General features: G+C 38.6%; 1 pseudogene; it reads right to left on the bottom strand.

Moving 5' to 3' along the window:
- Positions 1-11,034: 11,034 nt before the first annotated feature.
- LOC120881694 lies at positions 11,035-11,997 on the bottom strand (annotated as a pseudogene).
- Between the last annotated feature and the right edge of the window lie 5,018 nt (positions 11,998-17,015).

Below are 17,015 nucleotides of genomic sequence, written 5' to 3'. Positions count from 1 at the left end.
CAAGGGATCTTCAAGGCTCCTTTCAACGCTACCCAAAATGTGGTCCAAGGACCCAGAGCAGCACTTGGGATTGATCGAAATGCAGATTCTTGGGTCCAGCCCAGCTCCTCTGAAGCAGAATCTCCATCTTGACAAGATCCTCAGGTGATTGTATACACCTCAAAGTTTGACAAGCACTGCTATCAGGTACTGGAAAAGACAAAAAAAGGAATTGCAAAAGTGGTCAAAATGTGAAGGGATTTCTGGAATAAGGAGACTGGATGATGACTGAGAGAGGAACAAGAAGAGTAAATTGCAATTCCAAAGAGCTGAAGGGAGGATTTCTGCAGCATGAGTTGTGGCTGGGAAAAAAAAAATGCAGAACAGAGCCTGGCAACTTTTGGACATCAGAAACAAACTGAGGAAAAATGTGAAGGGGAAAAAGAAAAAAGAAAATCAGTTCCTTGAAGGAGTAACACTAAACTTTTTCAGGCCCAAGAAAATTTTTTATTACACTGGAAATCATGAGGATCCTCAGCAAGCTTCCTGCTCCTTTCAGATAAAATGGATGATTCCCTAGAAAAATATAAATTCCCAAATCAGACTGAAGAAGACAAAGAGAGACTGAAAGGGTAAATAGCTATAAAATATTCAGAAAGTAATAAAAATAGCCATCCTTCAAAAGATAACAGGCCCAATTAGTTTTTCAGGTCAATTCTACCAATCTCATAAAGAACAGAATATATTTTTTTCCACTTAAAATTTGTTAGAGTATAAAAAAAATGAAGAAAAGTTTGCCAATATATTAGGCTAGCATAACCCTGATATTCAAGTCTTATAAAACCTTGTAAGCCAATTTCACAAAAATAAACGTAGAAGTCTTAAATGAAACTTGAGCAAAAAAAATTACAAGAGTGAAAGAATATTAGATCTAAGGGTTCATTTCAGGAATGCAAGGATAATTTGTACTAAGAACTATGTTAATATAATTAATCACATTAACAAAATAGAAAATCATATTGCTTCTACTCAATACTAAATTATTTTGATAAAATTCAAAAACTTTCCTAATAAAAATTCTCAGTAATTTTAAGAATATAAATTTCTTGACTTGAGAACGACTACCTACCAGAAACTTATAGTAAACATCATAGTTAACAGGGAAATTTGAACAGCATTCTCATTATCAGTAGGAACAAGACAAGAATTCTCATTATCTCCACAACACTGTTCTGGAAAGCCTAGCCAATATAATGGGACATTAAAATGTAAGAAGAACTAAAAATATTAGCAAGGAAAAGAAAAAATTATGAAAATTTACTGACACTATGAATCCAAGAGAACCAACCACAAACCCATAAAACCAATTAGGAAACCCATAAAGGTGGCCAGATATACAATAAGAATACCAAAGTCCTTAAAGTTTTGCTATGCATCAGAAATAACCACTTTCAAATACAGTGGACTCATACCACCTATCAATAAATATTTCTTGAGTGAACAACAAAAAAAATGCTATGGAAGAAATACCCCACTCACAATAGCAAGAAAAACTGTTTTCAAAAATCTCCTGTGAATAAGATTAAAAACAAGATCTATTTTAGGAAAAAACATTGAAAGTCATAAAAGCAAATCTAAATAAGAGTCATACTATGATGATGAATTTAAGAGTGAATATTAAAAAATAACCAACTGTACAGAGAATCGATTGATGGTTGCCAAAGGCGGGGTGAAGGGTGGGAGGAATGGGTGAAGGTTGTCTAAAGTTACAATTTTCCAGTTATAAACTAAATAACTTCTGAGGATATAAATGTACAGCATGTTAAAATACTGTATTCTGTATTTTAAAGTTGCTAAGAGAGTTGGTCTTAAAAGTTCTCATCACAAGAAAAATTTAACTATGTGATAATGAATTTTACACTTATCAAAGCATTATGCTATATACCTGAAACTAACATAACGTTATATGTAAATTATACCTCAATTTGAAAACTTTTGAGGCAATTTCAAATATGCCTCAAAAATATACCAAATTATTACATGGATTCAGTAGCAAACAAAATTCTTAATAAGATATTTAATAATGTATGACAAGTTAAATTTTGTGTTCTTTTGAAAGGTTGAAACATAATAGCCAAAGATATTTGGAAAAGAGGGCTTCCCTTGTGGCTCAGCTGGTAAAGAATACTCCTGCATTGCGGGAGACCTGAGTTTGATCCCTGGGTTGGGAAGATCACCTGGAGAAGGGAAAGGCTACCCACTCCAGTATTCTGGCCTGGAGAATTCTGGCCTGGGTCACAAAGAATTGGACACAACTGAGCGACTTTCACTTCACTTCACTTCATTGGGAAAAGAAAGAAGTGAGGAGAGAATTAATCTTACCAGATTTAAAATATTCTACAGTATTTCCAAGTTCCCACCCCCCAACCCTGGCAACCACTATTTTGCTCTATGAGTCTATGAATTGGATACATAATATAAGTTGTACTTATCATATTTATCCTTTTGTGACTGGCTTATTTAGTTTAGCATACTGTCCTCAAATATCATCCATGTTGTCATATGTTGCAGAATTTCCTTTTTTTTTTTTGTAAGGCTGAGTAATGTTCTATTGCATGTATATTTCACATTACCCCCAGGTCTTTAATGTCCCAAAGTTATCCACTCATTAATAATTGCAAAGCACAAAACCAATACAATATTGTAAAGTAAAAAATAATAATAATAATAATAAAAAGGAAAAAAATAATCGCAAAGATAGTCATAATGTAGTAATTTACTATTTTGGTTTCTCACAAATATTTGTGTTAATTTTAAATGAATTGACTTCTGTTTTTTACTGAATATATTTGACACATAACATTGTGTAAAGTTAAGGTGTACAATGTGTTACTTTGATACATTTATATATTGTAAATGCTATTGTAGTGATATTTATCACATTAGATAGTTATATAATAGTACAATATTATTGTCTATATTCATTACCCTTATTACAATTTATCCATTCATCTATTGATGGACATTTATATTGTTTCTATATGTTAGCTATTGTTAATAGTGCTGCAATTAACATGAGCATGTTAATATTTCTTTGAGATCTTAATTTCAATTATTTTGCCTAAATATCCAGAAGTGGGATTGCTGGATCATATTGTTAAGAGAATAGATCTCATGTTAAGTGTTCTTGGGTTTCCCTTGTGGCTTTCCTGGTAAAGAATCTGCCTGAAATGCGGGAGACCTGGGTTCAATCCCCTGGTTGGGAAGATCCCCTGGAGAAGGGAAAGGCTACCCACTCCAGTACTCTGGCCTGGAGAATTCCATGGACTGTACAGTCCATGGGGTCACAAAGAGTCGGCCATGGGGTCGCAAAGAGTTGGACACGACTGAGCGACTTCGCTTTCTTTCACTCTCTTTAAGTGTCCTTACTGAAATAAATCGCCACACTCTTTCCCTGGGCATATTTTATGGTCCAGGTAACTTAGGTCTGTGCATCCTGACTCATTCCTGCCAGTAACGTCTCTTTGCATGCGCCCACTCTCTGTGCCATGTCTTTGTCACTCTCATACACACGGAAGACATTCTGAGATCCTACACCACTCTAGAGTCTAGGGTACCCCACTCAAGAACATGGGCCCTTCTTTCACAACCATACCGTAGAATGGCATAGGGAATCCTTGGAGACTGTAGCAAGCCCCATGAATGGACAGAAAATAGAGATAGCTCTTTTGCTCCTAGAAGCCACCAAGCTCTCAGCGCCACCAAGCTCTCAGCGCCACCAACCAAAACAAAACAAAAAACCCCCAAGGGTTTCTACACCCTGATCCCCCTGAGCCAGGAGTTTGGTTGAGGGCTGGGGTGAGAGTTGAGGGCATAGGACCCCTTCTCAGGACTTTCTAGTCTATAAACTCTCAGCAATTCTCCTCTTGGCTCCCCTCTGCTTTCACCTAGAAAATCTCATCTATCCTTGGGTCAAAGGAAATTTACTCTGAGTCATCACCTTTAGGTTACACTACAATCAGGCTTCTGAAATTCACATAACAAGACTGAGCCTTTCCTTAAAGGCTTTCACCTTTTATGAGACAACATGTTAATATCTTACAGAATCCCAACCAGAGGTACCAAGAGCAAAAAAGATCTGCTAATATGTTTGTGATATATGTATATCTTCACCTGTTTTGAATGTGGATTTTGTTAAAGCCTAGAAAAGTTTTATTAGGTCTTACTCCAAATCAGGTCACAAGGCTACCTGCAGAGAAGTGGGTACTGGTGAATGGAAACTTTTGATTTTCCTCTTTCTTCTGAATTCTTTGAGTACTTTACAGCAGTGATTCTCAAATTTTTGCATGACTCAGAATCCCTTGGAGGACTTGGTAAAACTCTGATGACTGGGCCCCAACTGGTAGTTTGTATTTCTAACAAATTCCCAGGAGATGTTCACATCACTGGTCCAGGGACCAAATTTGGAAAACCATTGCTTAGAGCACACTCATATTAGTAAATATAAATTTAGTAAACATAAATTATATACAAATTACAAAATTAAACTTTATGATTTTTTACAGCATTTGCACTGAGTCTACTACTACTACTAAAACGTGCCCCTTTCCCTAAGGCAGTGTGTTCAGTCCCTACGGCAGCTACTGTGGGGAAAATGATCAGGTGTGACACCTCTGTCCTCCTTCACCCCAGCCCGTTTGTAAGTTGACACAAACCTCCTCCATCTGGGAAGGGCCTTCCCATCACTGGCTTTTGGTGATTGAAATTCATTCTGCTTAAGTTATTCCTTTTTCATTTTTCTTGGAACATTTCCTCTGCACGTCTTTTCAAAAGAGAAACCAAAATGCAGTGAGGCAGTGAGGAAACATTAAAACTTAAAGAGGAAGTAGCTGAATAGATAGATTCCTTGGATTCCCCTGTCAGTTCCATCAGTGTGATCCATTTCTCTGGATATTTAATGAACACTTATCAGTAGACGTTTCAGTATCTTTTGCAAGTGGCATTACTCTTTTGCTTCAGATTGTAGTTTCTTGCATTTGTCCTATAAAGAAATATATGTGGTTCGTGGATTGCTGTTTTTTTAAAGATGTCCTTAGAGACCTGGCCTGATTTCTACCCTTTATGGCTTTCTCATTTGCCTTTCATGTCTCTGGATTTGGCTATAGCTCTTAAAACTTCCCTATTTTTCTATATTCTGGCAGATAGAATCTTACTGCTTAGGGAATTGCTTCTGTGGATTAATGTTTTTACCTGCTATTTTCGCCTGGCTCAGTGAATCTAACCAGTAAACCCACTCTTTTCACACCATTTTATTTGCTCACACAGCCAATTGAGTATTCCAAATATAGGGAATATATTCATACCAATTTCTTCTTAAGCTGCTCTTCTAGCATGACTGGGACTTTCTGTCACAGACATTTTCTTTCCATATTAGATTCCACTTCTGTATTGTCTGTTCTGCTTTTGGGTATGCATGCTGCAAATGCCTCAAGTCTATCTTTGCCTCCTTGCTTGTTTTGCAGCAAAAGTGAATAGCTCAACTGATGGAGTCTTAATGTGAATGTATTTTAATTAAAACTTCACATGTAGGCCAATGAGAATGTCTAATTTAAACTGGCTTCTAAAAACTTTTATTTTAATCATGGACGTAGAGTGGCATGTTGTTTCAAGCTGCTGCAGATGTACTCTTTGGAGACAAATAATAAAGAACCAGGAGAAATTATTATTCTAAAAGCAGGGCTTGGCATTAGCCTATTTTAACCCATTCAAAACTTTCAGGCCTAGAATTTTTCCTCATAGGTATATACCCAACAGAAATGTAAATATATACTCACCAGAAGACTCATACTGCAATGTTCATAGCGGCAATATTTGTAAGAATCCAAAGCCAGGACTTAAATAAATGCTCATCAACAGTAGAATGGATAAGTGCCATATTGCCACATAGGGGAATATTATTCAGCATTGAAATAAACCATGGAAAATACATATAATAGTATGGATAAATACTATTTATAAATACTCACCACCACTAATATTGTCAAGTAAAACAAAAAACTAGTTGCAAAGGGAAGCAGTCACAAAGAGTATATATCCTATCGTTCCATTTAAATTAAGTTCAAAAACAAGCAAAACTAATCTATGGTTAGTAGTTACCCTTCAATAGTGTTAACCCTTGGGGAGTGGTTATTGATTAGAAGAGAGTACAAGGGGTGTTCTGGGAGCAGGAGATCAGCCCTTTGTTGATCTGGGTTGTGATCCATTTTGAAAGTTGAATTGTAGAAATATGATACATGCATCATCCTGTGTGTATATTATACATCAATAAAAAGGAGAAAAGAATATCAAAGAAGAAACTTTATTATACATTACCCTACCCTCTCCTTTTCACCTATTTCCTCTTCAAACCCACTCTGTGTTTGTCTTTGTAGGGGACCATGTTTCATGTTTCTCTCAGGTGTCTGCACATCTTTGGAGTAGAGGCATTGTTTGCTTTTGTTCTAAACTCGCTTTTCCAGGATGTTTGTAAGCCAGCAATCTTGGGCAATAGAGATGGCATCTCCCTCTGGGGAAGAGGGAAGATTTGTTAGCAATGAAGAAGAGTAAAGATAACCTCTCCATCGGGGCAAAGTTTGGGCAGGTTTCCTCTCGACCCCTTCTAAAAAATTTGAAGTGCTTAAACACAGGATTTTTCCTGTTTTGCCAACTCACTGCAAACAGGCATCCACCTGACAGGCTCCACATTGCCCTCAGGAGGCTTGGGGTCGGGGAGGGGAACAAAGGAAACGGATCCAAATATGCTCATGCTGCCCACTGTGCTGTGTGTAGTAAAGTAAAAATCAGTCTTTCTGATTCAGGAATCTTGTGCCATCTGCCAACATCTACAAAACTGCATCAAGCCACCCAGTTAGCTTGCAAGTAGGATGAAATCTCAGATCCTTCACAGTGCTTGATCTCTTCTAGTCCAACAGTCCATGTTGGGTTAAGGTGCTGTCATTTGGGGGTCTTATTTTGTTGACTTTGCCAACAAAGGTCTGTCTAGTCAAAGTTATGGTTTCTCCAGTAGTCATGTATGGACATGAAAGTTGGACTATAAAGAAAGCTGAGCACCAAAGAATTGATGCTTTTGAACTGTGGTGTTGGAGAAGACTCTTGAGAGTCCCTTGGACTGCAAGGAGATCCAACCAGTCCATCCGAAAGGAAATCAGTCCTGAATATTCATTGGAAGGACTGATGCTGAAGCTGAAACTCCAATACTTTGGCCATCTGATGGGAAGAACTGACTCATTGGAAAAGACCCTGATGCTGGGAAAGATTGAAGGTGGGAGGAGAAGGAGACAACAGAGAATGAGATGGTTGGGTGGCATCACTGATGTGATGGACATGAGTTTGAGTAGGCTCTGGGAGTTGGTGATGGACAGGGAAGCCTGGCGTGCTGCAGTCCATGGTGTCGCCAAGTCGGACATGACTGAGCAACTGAACTGAATTTTGTTATATGAGCTTGCTTATCACAATGAATCAACTTATTGTAACAATAACCATATTAGACAAAATAGTAAGAACCAACGTTGATTGAGCACATACTGATCGAGCACATACTAGGTGCGAGACACCAGGCTAAAAGATATACATACCTGTCTTATTAGTTGAACTGCTCTCAATGATCCACAAAATAGGTTTTTCTTCAGTTCATAGATAAGGAAACTGAGATTCAGAGATCAAGTTACCATAGTTACTATCTCTTACACAGCCAGCTAGTGACTGACTTGGAATTTAAACCCAGTTGCTCTGACTTGAGAGCCCATACTCTCAAGTCTTTAGTCTCACATATGGACCAAGTTCATATAACAGCATCAAGAACCACACCTTAATTACCTCTTATGGTAGAACTGGTGAAAATCACTGCAAATAGACAAGTTTAAAAGGAACCATTTGTGGAAGCATCATCACTTCACTGTCAAAGAAACCGCCACTCATAGCAGCATGTAGATGTTTGTTCTCCCATAAAACATTGCTTCTGACAAATATTCTGGTATAGAAATAGCTGTCCCTAATAGCTTCTTCTCATTATACCCCCGACTCTTTTAATCAAAGGAATGGTGTGGCCCACCAGTCCAATATTTACAATGAAAGTTATTCTATTTTAGGGAACACTTAGAGAAAAGATTAGATTAAACAAACAATAATGTGCAACAAGAGAATCTCCATGCAGAGCAAGGTCTTAACATTTAGCTCTCTTCTTACATCTGCTCTTTTACTATCATCAGGATTTAACGAACATGTTTTTCTTTGAAAAGAAAAACAATCAAATGTTCTAAATGTAATTCTTCTAGGTCTCAGTTTAGCCTCTTCTCAATAAGAAACCTGCAAGAAAATATAAAGAGGGAAAAAATATGCACTTTGTTGGTGGTTATATACTGTCAGTTACTGGATGGTAGATACATTGCATTTTTCTTAAATGTAAATTTCTCAAAGTAAATTGAAAATTTCTCTGTGATAGAATTAGCTAAATAAAAAAATACACTTGCAATGGTTGGGAAAGTTCTTGTAAAAAGGACTTCACATGGAAGTGAAGGAATTTCCCATGTTCAGCTAGGAAGAGCTGAGACAAAATCAACCCCTAGGTCTATTTTTCATGTCTAAGATTTATGTTCTGATGTGAGTGTGGCCGCACTCACTGCATTTCTCAGAAATCACTTACAGAAAAGACACTTAGCAAGACTGGGGAATGCATGCCGAAGGGCAAAAGCTACTTTCCTTTGTAAAACCGAATGCAGACTGTGAGAGACCCAGGTGGTAGCAGGATTCTTCTCCATGCCCTCTCCCAGGTCCTGCTGCTTGTTGGATTCAGTTAGCTCACAGAAACCAGGCAGTTGAGGCTCCATGGAGAATCATTAGAGCAAGACTTATTTTTAGGAGGCAACCAGATTTTACAGCAAGTGATAAGAGTGGCAGGGAAAACCAGCTAAACTAGAATGTTATCTGTTCCGTCCCCACCTACAGGAACCCCTTGCAATTAGCTAGCCAGGAAGACCAATCTCAGAAGCGAAAAAATAATAATAAAGTAATATAAAATGTGGCACATATCCAGAGACAACACAAGAAAAAACAAGAATAATTTTTCAAATTTAATTTTTAATTTTCTTAGTTATCAAATAGAGCATGCTTACTAGAGCATGCACACAGCATGAATGTGCTGCTAAACAGTTTCTCATCAAACATCCATGTAGCCACCAGCCAGTCTGAGAAATGGAATATCGCTTGGACCCTAGAAGTCACCCTCATTTTTCCTATGACTTTCTTTCCCCCAAAAAATAACCACTACCCTGACTCCTAGGATAACTATTCTTTGTATTTCATTATAGTTTTTCAGCTTATTCATGAATCCTTAAATACCGTGGGCTTCCCTGGTGGCTCAGAGGTTAAAGCATCTGCCTGCAATGCGGGAGACGTGGGTTCGATTCCTGGGTCGGGAAGATCCCCTGGAGAAGGAAATGGCAACCCACTCCACTATTCTTGCCTGGAGAACCCCATGGACAGAGAAGTCTGGTGGGCTACAGTCCACAGGGTCGCAAAGAGTCGGACATGACTGAGCGACTTCACTTTCACTTCACTTAAATACCGTAGATAGCTAGGAAGACTCTTTTCAGTTATATTTAAGTGGAATTATACAGCATAGATTGTTTCATGCTCTGCATTCTGTCTGTGAGAGTCATCCATGTTGCGGCATATAACTATGGTTTATTTATTTTCAAGGAGTTGAATTGCCAGCTCATAGGGAAGGCCAGGCTGTTTCCCACAGTGCTTGTGGTCTATCTGTCCCCAGCAGTATATGAGAATTCCAGCTTCTGCACATCCTCATATTCTCTGTTTTCCATCTTTTTTCACTTTACCTATTCTAATGGGTGACTAGTGATATCATATTGTGTCCACTGATTAATGAGGCTTAAATTCTCTTATATGTTTATAAAAGGCATGACATAATAGCCATTATGTAATTCTGTTTTGTGAAGTACCCATTCAATTATCTTACTCATTTTTCTATTGGGTTGTCTCTCTTTTTCTTAGGGCTTTATAGTGGCTTTTAAAACATACTTAAGATAAGAGGTTTTCTAAGTTATAAGTATTGGAACTATTTTCTACCACTATTTTGATGGCCTTTTTACACTCTTTTTTTTTTTAGAAATATTTAGTGAATTTCCTCAAATGAAGAAAACTTCAATGATACAGAACTGAAAATATCAGAAATCTATATATAATAGTGAATATAAATTAGTCAGTTCCATAGACATTTCCAGCTAAGCATTCATACAAATAAAGATTCATCTTTTTCTTACATATAGGAATAACATACATACATACATGACATGATTCTGGCAAAAAAAAAAAATCAGAGATACTGAAAATATTCTCAAGTTTTAAGAATGGTGTGGAATAAGTTTTAACAACAACATTCTACATGAATGGAAACCTCTGATTTAATTCCATGATTTTATCATGCCAGAAGCATGGTTGCTTTCACTTTTCTTAAACAGATATTGGTATCATACACATTGGCTTATTAATAATTAAGGCAGTTTGCATACAGAGTATCTCAGTGTCAACAAAAAATTTTTAGTACTGATTATTTTCTATAATGGTTTAAACTTTCAAAGTCTTTTCAACATAAAATAGTAGCTGCACACATTTAAGTGTTTTCTTCTAAAACACATTCTTTAAAAAAAAAAGTAATGATGATTGGTCTTTGTGATTCCTAGAAATAAGTCCTGTCTTATTTTTCACATAGTATATTCTTATGCAGGATTGCATTAAGACCCAGTACTTCTTAAACAATATTGCGAAATAACCATATAAATCCCAAATGCAGCAAAGATGAACAATCTCGTAGTGCACTTTCACCTCATTGAAGCTGAAGCTGGTCCTTCTGGATCTTTTTCCACTTCAGTGTGAAGTAGCTTGGTAGCATTTCATTAGTGGTTTCATTATGCGGTTTTTTAAAGGAAAAAATGGTTTTGATTTCTTCCATAGTTCTCAGATGGGATATTTTTGGGGAAATCATATAGTCCAGGGATGTTTTGAATAGCCAAATGCTATAGATGAGGTCTCTCGATGCAACTGTAATAATTAAGCATCTACATCTTTGGCTATATTACCAGTATATCCTGGAACCAAAGTAAGATGGTTTTCCTGTTCCCACAACCCACTTAATTGCTGTTTTAAAATCTGAATATTTCCATCATTCACAGTTTCTGTTTTGGATGATAGTTCTGACCACCACCTTTTTATGACTGCTTGAAGCCTGTTTAAATCAAATTATTATATATTCTTCAAATCTGCTTTTAAGTAGTGACATTACTAGAGGCAACACATCTACACAGCAGCCAAGTGAGATGTACTGTTTTTCTTCCTGTAAACTCTTGGTGAGCACAGGGAGGCAATCCACGACAACTCGAAGGTCCTCGTTCCTTATCAAATATGCTACAAGTTCACTGATAGTTCTCTTTCTCCAGAAAGTTAAAGCTACATTCAATCTCAAATTCCTGCTGAATAAAACCTGTGCCATTGTTTCATGGTCCTGAGAAACCGCAGAAAAAAAGCCACTATATTTTGATGATGAGCTTTCTGTCTGTGAAGAACCAGAATCACTGGAGTTAATCAAATATGTTTGACATCATGCTGTAATTTTTCAAGGAGGTGGCCTGCACAAGCCAGTTCATTTTCTTTATTTGCCATGACACAGCCCCCACTTTTAGGGGGTTGCTTTTTTCTGTAACAAGGATTTTGAATAGGATGATGAACTTTCTTTCTTCTATACACCTTACATAGTTTATCTGGGCTTTTCACAGCTTGTCCAACTGTTCTAGTTATGTAAGCAGCCAACTGTTTTGGAGATTTCTTAACCTCCTTCATGTTCTTATTAGTGAAATTAGAGGTCCTTTTTCTAGGAAGATCAGTGGAATGATCCTCAGTATTATTACAAAAGTTGCGTTTTTTAACATTGTGGGTTTCAGATGCCATCAGTTCAGTCACTCAGTCATGTCTGACTCTTTGCGACCCCATGGACTGCAGCACACCAGGCCTCCCTGTCCATCACCAACTCCTGGAGTTCACCCAAACCCATGTCCATTGAGTCAGTGATGCCATCCAACCATCTCATCCTCTGTCGTCCCCTTCCCCTCCTGCCCTCAATCTTTCCCAGCATCAGGGTCTTTTGAAATGAGTCAGCTCTTCGCATCAGGTGGCCAAAGTACTGGAGTTTCAGCTTCAACATCAGTCCTACAAATGAACACCCATTTAAGAGATAAACTTAAATCTATTATTAAAGGCAGTTCAGAATCTGAAGAAAAGGTGTTATCGTAACAGAAAAGTTAAATTCAAATTTTTACACCAGCTTTCTTTAAGGTAAACTTAATTAACTTTATTTTAAACTTAGTCCTAACCATATACAAAACTCTTTCCTCGTGTTTCACTTTTCACAAACTTTATCACTTTCTGTACCCATTACTGCGTTCCTCTATCCGAAAGTCAGGCTTACTTCCTTTTCCTTTCACAAAATGCAATTCCATTCCTCATATCTTCTTTACTGAAAACACACTTCCTACTTCCCTTAAGCAACCAAGAACTGACTTTTATATTAGCATTTTATAGATTGGTGAGCATAAATACCAGTGATAATTTCTAAAACCATTGCTTTCTTAGAGAGAACATTTTAGGATGGCACCAAACATCATTCATTTTTAATCCCAAATCTCTTTAGTTTCTCTGTAAGAGAAAATTAGTGTTCAGGAGAAGGCTATTGGCACCCCACTCCAGTACTCTTGCCTGGAAAATCCCATGGATGGAGAAGCCTGGTAGGCTGCAGTCCATGGGGTCGCTAAGAGTTGGATACGACTGAGCGACTTCACTTTCACTTTTCACTTTCATGCATTGGAGAAGGAAATGGCAACCCACTCCAGTGTTCTTGCCTGGAGAATCCCAGGGACGGGGGAGCCTGGTGGGCTGCCGTCTATGGGGTCACACAGAGTTGGACACGACTGAGGTGACTTAGCAGCAGCAGCAGTAAATGTTTCAAAATCTTATTTTATTTGGAAATGACCTAGATTTCCAACACTTAGTTTAGCACAACCCTTAGAAATTCAAGTTACCCCAATCTGGAGTGACTACTTTAGACAGATATTCCTAAAACATAATTATTCTTAATAGAGTTTATCTAAAAGCTCATATCTCATTTACATTTTTTAGAAGTTTCTTCACTCAAGGTAATTTCCTTGCTGACAAACTTGTAACATATAATAATATTTAACTTATATTAAACCTAGGTACAATGAAAATATTCTGCTTAATGTTAATTACTCTTAGACATGTCTACATTAGTTAGATCAATAAACAAACATTAATTATCAGGTATTTAATACTGAATATTTTCCAGTTCACATGAACCTAAAATTCATTTAGGTTAATTTCTCCTGTGTTTAGAATTATTTTATTTGTAAGTGCTTACTTTTTTTTTAAGGCCAATTAGATTACAGCTCATTTACAAACAGATATCAGCAATATTATCCAAAAAACAAAGACACACACTGAAACATACATATTCCAGATAGACACAAGAGATCCTATAGCTTTGTTTTCCAAACTTAGTTATGAATCAGATATCACAATACAAAACACACTAATTGTAAAAAATGGTTGGAATAAGATTTTAAAAGGCTTTATTCCCCCTTTTTTTCCTTTTGGTTTCAGGAATTAGAGAGAGTCTAGATAAGTGATCCAGAGAGCTCTGGTATAAAGGTATAGAAGGAGTTATTTCCTCAGGGCAAAAATATTTATACAGATTTTTTTTTTCTTCAAGCTTTCTCTGGAGTCTAAAGAATATTGTGACCACATTGTTAAAAAATCATCTTTTTCTGTGATCATAGTTTTATAGCCAAAATTTAGATCAGATAGTGCTCAATTTGGCCCTAATATCAAGGACAGATTGGTCCCAGCAAGGATTTTCCCTTGGGGAAGTGGGGAGTCTTAGTTTGATCAGCCCCAGGCTGTTGATTACAGGAGGAAGTCCTGGACATAAGGGAAATTCAGTCCATTTTCCTATCTTATGTCAATAAAGAGCTAATATTTTTAGGCCATTTTTCTTGTCAGTGGGTCATGGCTATAGATTGACCAGTCAAAAAAATGTGTTTGTTTTTTTTTTTCCCCAAGGGGTTCCCAGGTGGAGTGTGGAATCTTAGAGTGAGCAATTCCCATATTAACTCAAGCAGTTTGTACTAGATGTCTGTGCACTCAAATCAAACCAACAAACCAAACCAGAACTTCGCCAGCCAGGAGTCACAGTCCAAATGAAACAAAAGGCAAAGAGATGCCCAGAAATTAAGAGCCAGGTGGCAGGAGTGCCCCAAAAAGATGGTAAAGTAACGCCCAGAAATCAAAAGCCAAATGGCATAAACACCAAACGTGACTTCCCAGTTCCACTAGACCTGTGACCTGGCAAAGTCAGTGCTAGCAGCCTTTTTAGTTTTGATATAGTTTCAAGCAACTTCTTGTTGATTTTCTGCAAAGAAGTTACTCTACCATTTCCTCTTTTATAAGCTTCTAGATACCAGTCAAATTAAGCACGGCTGGCCTTTTCTAAATGTGTGTGCAAAAATATCGATTTTAGAATATCAAAAGAACCCCAATTTGGCCATTTTAGGTTGAGATCTCTTTTAATATAATTTCCCCAATTAACTAGGTACTTGCAAGTATGAGGTCCGTACATATTGTACATGAATCTGGCTGGAGTGTTAGTCAGAGGCTGGCTTTCTGACACCCCTTTGTTTCTGTTTTTGAGAGATTCTGTTTCCCATTTTAAGCTGAATTTTTCAGGCATAAAAATTGCTAGTGAACTTGTGTAGTGGGCCCATGTGCTGCTTGTGAGCTTTAACTCCTCCAGGAGTCACCCCAGAGTCGTTTCAGTTCGTCTTATGTGTTCGGATTGTGCCTCTGGCAATGTAAGACCACCATGGCTTCTCAGGTCGCTGAATGGCCAGTTCTTATGTGCAACCCCTAGACGAGCAAGTATTTTAATTAATGAGTGGGTTTCCCTATGGGACCACTGCGTGGTATGAGGACTAGGCCTCCACCACTCCCATAAATTTCTCAGTCACCTGAGAATACCAAAACTGGCTGGGAGGAGTCTTGTTCCTTTTCTTTAGAGCAAAGCTCTCATTTATTTTCCTCGCTTTTACCCTGACAAATTCTATAATGGCAGTCAAATTGAGGAAGTGTCAGATCAGCCTCTTAACCACTCAGCCAAGACCATTCAGTCACCTACAATGGAGCAACCTTGGCATCTTTCAGCCGAGCCCCAGTTATTCCTCGATTTTTTTTTTCCCCAGTTGAGCCCCACTACCCAGTGTCTTTCCACTGGGTGGGCAATTCTCCTGGCATCTTTCAGCCAGCCCCCGCCCCCAGTATCTTTTGCCTGGGTGGGAATTTCTCTGTATCTTTCAGCTGAGCCCCACTCAGTGTCTAGGCCATGAGTGGGTATGCCCCAGATGTTTCACCCAGGCCCCACCCAGTATCTTTCCTACTGGGAGGGGGCAGGTAACCTGCTCCACCACTAAATAAAACTCAGAATCTCAACCAATATGGGAGATTTGAGAACCAGGAGAGACCCCAATTCGTCTGCACTCCCTGAGGAGGCAGATGGGCACAAGGGGTTGCTGCTGGTACCAAAGCTCCAGTTCCTTGTGGAGTCCAGTCGGAGGAAGGAAGTCCACTCTGGGTCACTTCGTCAGTCACCATAACTGTCGACTAAAAAAGATGTACAACTTGAGAGTTGTGAGTTAAGTTTTACTTGGTGCAAAATGAGGACTGCAGCCTGGGAGGCAGCATCTCAGCTCTGAGAGACTGCTCCAAAGTGGCAGTGGGGGAAAGCCAATATATAAGGTTTTGGTGAAGGGGGAGTTCAATACCACGAATCTCTCATTTTACAAAATGTTTCTGTTAGTCATGAGGATCTGATGTCACCATGAAGGGATTTAGTGCTTCCTAGATATGAGGAGATTGAGATTGAGATCTCAAAGATTGAGATAATAAAATCTGTTCCTAAAAACATCTAACTATATAAAGACCAGTCCCACCACATTCCCTGGAGCACAGAGTGCCTCACTCCACCCTGAACTCCCCCAGGGGTTGTTGAAGTCACCAGCTATACCAGCATGGGGTTCAATCTCCCTAGAAGCAGATGGCTAATGCCTTTGTTGTTCAGTCCTTGGCAATGCTTTTGCTAAGTGCCAATTTGTAGTTCACATGTCTGACTCTATGCAACCCCATCAACTGCAGCCCACCAGGCTTTCCTGTCCTTCATTATCTCCCAGTTTGTTCAAACTCACATACAATAAGTTGGTGATCCAACCATCTCATCCTCTGTCTTTTTCTCCTGCTGCCCTCAGTCTTTCCCAGCATCAGTTCAGTCACTCAGTCGTGTCCAGCTCTTTGTGACCCCATGGACTACAGCACACTAGGCCTCCCTGTCCATCACCAACTCCTGGAGTTCACTCAAACTCATGTCCATTGAGTTGGTGATGCCATCCAACCATCTCATCCTCTGTCATCCCCTCCTCTTCCCACCTTCAATCTTTCCCAGCATCAGGGTCTTTTCAAATGAGTTAGTTCTTCATATCAGGTGGCCAAAGTATTGGAGTTTCTCCTTCAGCATCAGTCCTTCCAATGAATATTCAGAACTAATTTCCTTTAGGATGAAATGGTTGGATCTCCTTGCAGTCCAAGAGACTCTCAAGGGTCTTCTCCAACACCACAGTTCAAAAGCATCAATTCTTTGTCACTCAGTTCAGTTCAGTTCAGTTGCTCAGTCATGTCCGACTCTTTGTGACCCCATGAATTGCAGCACACCAGGCCTCCCTGTCCATCACCAACTCCCAGAGTTCACCCAAACTCACATCTATTGAGTCAGTGATGCCATCCAGCCATCTCATCCTCTGTCATCCTCTTCTCCTCCTGCCCCCAATCCCTCCCAGCATCAGAGTCTTTTC

The sequence above is a fragment of the Oryx dammah genome, unplaced genomic scaffold, assembly GCF_014754425.2.
Source record: "Oryx dammah isolate SB20612 unplaced genomic scaffold, SCBI_Odam_1.1 HiC_scaffold_23, whole genome shotgun sequence".
Taxonomy (NCBI): domain Eukaryota; kingdom Metazoa; phylum Chordata; class Mammalia; order Artiodactyla; family Bovidae; genus Oryx; species Oryx dammah.
Note: the sequence above shows the minus strand (reverse complement) of the source record. Positions and strands in the feature narration are given on the sequence as shown.